Below are 4,453 nucleotides of genomic sequence, written 5' to 3' on the forward strand. Positions count from 1 at the left end.
GAGGACGTAGGTTGCAAGTGCTACTATCAGATGAAGAGGTTAGCACAGGAAAGGAATTCGTGGCGGGCCGCATCAAACCAGTCAGTAGACTGATGACCAAAAAAAAAGCATGTCATCTTCGTGGTGTAGCAATTTTAATGGTCAGTAGTATATTACAAACGCAATGAAGTTATACTGCACACATTTGGAAGACTCTTTTACAGAGACTGAAATGTATCAAATGAGACGCAACAAAAGTTAAGAAGGCGTGAAAGCGTCATCTCATGAGTGAGAACCGCAGTTTATTTTGCTACAACAACTGTTTATCTTATTAGAGCAGTTTCTATTGAAAGGGCCGTGGAATTAACACATCTGTTTGTTACGAGGACTACCGTTTCTAATTTATTCGGCGAACAATGGACAAAGAGGACGCGCTTCGTTCCAGGGGGATCATTTGTTTTCTTTTGAAGGTGTACACGCCGTGACTGAAAGGAATACTCGGCGGCCATTGAGCCGTGTGACGTGACAGAAAACCATTAATCAAACCAACGACGGCCTCGCGGCACTGCCTCAGCGCCGGCGCTGTCGTTATTAAAGCGGACCGCCAGCTTTTTGTACGCTGTTGACACTGCCGGCGGAAACGATTTCTCTTCCGCGGAACGCGGGTTTAAACCCGCGGCGAAGTGTACATCGACTTGTTAGGCACGTAAATGAGAAATTGAGGGGTAAGAACGGCAGGAGTGGTTACACGTTTATCTTAAGCGATGAGTTTGCGTGATTATTCCTGTCGTCAATGTAGATTCACGTTTCACAAACCAACAAGCAAGACGATATTTTCACACAAAACAGGGTTTAATGAACTGTAGCGCTCCTGCGAATATACTATTTGGCGTTCACACAAAATACGGCTGAAAATCGTAAAATTCTGAATATTGGCCCGTCATGGATATTTCTCCACATACTGCTATGAAATATATCTTGAACTTTCCGGAAATGTTCTTTGGTTCAAGCCACTATGTTGCCCAAGAGTGACGGTAGACATTGCAGTATACAAGGCGACAATTATTGAAATACGTATATGAAATGAAATTGTTATGTCCGCACTATAACACAACAAATATTCCGTGATAACCAAATTTATTTGACCTTCTGCCACTCAAAACAAAACTTAAGTTCGACTACACAACACTTCGCTGGCTGTAGCGCCAAGCAGAGTCACTAATAGAGAATACAAGTCCAAACCACTGCCAACCAGTCGATACCGACGCGTCGCAAGTTTCCAGCCAGGGAGTCCACAGTACGGTTCGGTCGTCGTGAATCCAGCAGCCGGGTAGTAACACAGTCATCGGCGGAGATTGAACTGGTTAAACGGGCTCAGGGAGCTCGCTTAAATCCGCAGGTCCGGACAATCAGAGTGTTGGTAGATGGCGCCCTTATACGGTTACTCACTCTGGTGGCAAGGGCAGCGCCGCCAGGGTAATCTGTTTCGATAGTGGTGTGTACGCTGCCGCTAACCCCGCGACGACGCGCTCACTTGCGCCAGTTGTTGACATCGTATGTGGCGCCAGCGGTACTCGCTGTGTGCCACGCATGTTGTAGCACGCCGCGCCGAGTTGACGGCTGCTGTACGGCGGCCGATACGACAGAAATCGTCATAACTTCTAAACGGTTTACGCTAGGACGTTCAAACTGCACGGTTGGTCGCGGGACATGATGGAAATTAGTGTGCGGTTTAGTTTAGCGACGAAGCCCATTTTATTTGGATTGGTTGGTCAATGGCCAACGGCCTTGTCGCGGTGGTAACACCGGTTCCCGTCAGATCGCCGAAATTAAGCGCTGTCGGGCTGGGCTAGCACTTGGATGGGTGACCATCTGGTCTGCCGAGCACTGTTGGCAAGGGAGGTGAACTCAGCCCTTGTGAGGCAAACTGAGGAGCTACTTGATTGAGAAGTAGCGGCTCCGGTCTCGGAAACTGACGTACGGCCTGAAGAGCGGTGTGCCGACCACATACCCCTCCAAATCCGTATCGAGTAACGCCTATGGGCTGAGGATGACACGGTGGCCGGTCGGTAGCGTTGGGCCTTCATGCACCGTTCGGGAGGAGTTTTGGGTTTCTTCAAAAAGCAAAATTGGGGTAGTTGGGGGATTGATAATCCGCATCTCGCGACCGAGAAGTCTCTTCACCCTCAACAGATGACTTTTGGTGTGCTATGTCCAGTCACGGAATAATCGGTGCGGTATTCCTTGATACCACTGTGACTACCGAACGGTACGCGAAAGTTTTGGAAGATGATTTCATCCCCATTATCCAAAGTGACCCTGATTTCGACAAGATGTGGTTCACGCAAGACGGAGCTCGACCCAATAGAAGCAGGAGAGTGTTTGATGTCTTTGGGGACCGCATTCTGGCTCTGGGGTACCCAGAGGCCACTGGCATGGATCTCCATTGGCTGCCATATTCTCCGGATGTGAACACATGCTACTTCTTTTTGTGGGGCTATATTAAAGCCAAGGTGTACAGTAATAACCCCAAAACCATTGCTGATCTGACAACAGCCGTTCAGGAGGTGATCGACACTATCTACATTCTGACAGTTCAGAGGGTCATGCAGAATTTCGCTATTCGTCTGCGCCAATGATGGCAGGCATATCGAACACGTCATAACCTAAATCCGAATATCTGTAGTGACATTTACATGTTGAATAAATTGTGTGCGCTTTGTTGTTTGTAACTAATTTGCGTATTTTTTTCATATAGTTCAACAATTGTCACCCTGTGTGAAGCTTGTTAATACGTTAATACCAGGTGGTTATAATTAAAGTGCAGCGACTCACGGAGGTTCAGTGCATGCTGTAATTATCGTCTGGCTGCGTCACTTGGCTGATATTCTAAATCGTTAATGAGCAAACGATTTACGCTGGAAACAAAAGTTCCGGCTTAACCCACCAAAAGTGACTCTGGTGATGTGCAGCAATTCGTCGACGTCTCCATTGCTCATATTGAACAAATTGTGTAAGTGATGCTTAATAATAATATCAACATTATGCCTTTATCACTTGTTGTACTATTTCTGCACACGTCCCGTTCCTAATGTATTACGTATGAAAGCATTACTATACGTTTTCCTTGAATTCATAGCGCCAGATTTGCATCTGGTGGCCAAACCTAAAAATAATTTTTTCTAGGGTAAATCGGTTCCACATGAACGCATTAGATTAGAATATCTACCATGTGGTTAGGCAGCGTCCTTGTTAGGTGCACATCGTTCGGCACTGCACTTGCGACTGGAATCGGTGCCTCTACCCTACAGTCGTAATGAGCGAATATTCAGCGTAGCAATAGGTGGCTGCATTGCCTGGGCTCGAGTAATGAACCGGCGGGTAGAGGGCGGTGGCTGGGGCTGGTGACTGCAGTGGCTCGGAGGTGAGAGGATGTTAGATCTACTGCAGGCCCATCCAGGCTGAGGCTGAACATCCAGCTAGAAACCTCGTCGAGATGGTGGAAGAACATTGGTTTCCTCACAGCGGAAACCAACACACACCCAGAATTTAGCGACATGCCTGACCGAATTGCCATCTTTTCTGCACTTAAAGGCAGGTTTTGTTTTGACTTAAGTCACCTAAGCTGCCAATCGGGCATTTGTGAGGTTTCAAAGTTAAATTCATTGTATGTTGTTGTCCTTGAGGTATTAACACTACTGGCCATTAAAATTTCTACACTTAGAAGAAGTGCCGATGATAAACAGGTATTCATTGGACAAATATATTATACTAGAATTGACATGTGATTACATTTTCACGCAATTTGGGTGCATAGATCCTGAGAAATCAGTACCCACAACAACCACCTCCGGCCGTAATAACGGCCTTGATACGCCTGGGCATTGAGTAAAACAGGGCTTGGATGGCGTGTGCAGGTACAACTGCCCATGCAGCTTCAACACGATACCACAGTTCATCAAGAGTAGTGACTGGCGTATTGTGACGAGCCAGTTGCTCGGCCGCCATTGAACAGACGTTTTCAATTGTGAGAGATCTGGAGAATGTGCCGGCTAGGGCAGCAGTCGAACATTTTCTGTATCCAGAAAGGCCTGTACAGGACCTGCAACATGCGGTCGTGTATTATCCAGCTGAATTGTAGGGTTTCACAGGGATCGAATGAAGGGTAGAGCCACGGGTCGTAACACATCTGAAATGTAACATCCACTGTTCAAAGTGCCGTCAATGTGAAAAGAGGTGACCGAGACGTGTAACCAATGGCACCCCATACCTTCACGCCGGGTGATACGCCAGTATAGCGATGACGAATACACGCTTCCAATGTGCGTTCACTGCGATGTCGCCAAACGCGGATGCGACCATCATGATGCTGTGAACAGAACCTGGATTCATCCGAAAAAATGAAGTTTTTCCACAGGTTCGTCGTTGAGTACACCACCGCAGGCGTTCCTGTCTGTGATGCAGCGCCAAGGGT

The 4,453-nt window shown here is 47.2% G+C and overlaps 1 pseudogene; it reads left to right on the forward strand.

The window, feature by feature from the left end:
• Positions 1 to 1,757: 1,757 nt before the first annotated feature.
• On the forward strand, positions 1,758 to 1,875 carry LOC124790437 (annotated as a pseudogene).
• The last annotated feature ends 2,578 nt before the right edge of the window (positions 1,876 to 4,453 follow it).

The sequence above is a fragment of the Schistocerca piceifrons genome, chromosome 3, assembly GCF_021461385.2.
Source record: "Schistocerca piceifrons isolate TAMUIC-IGC-003096 chromosome 3, iqSchPice1.1, whole genome shotgun sequence".
Taxonomy (NCBI): Eukaryota; Metazoa; Arthropoda; class Insecta; order Orthoptera; family Acrididae; genus Schistocerca; species Schistocerca piceifrons.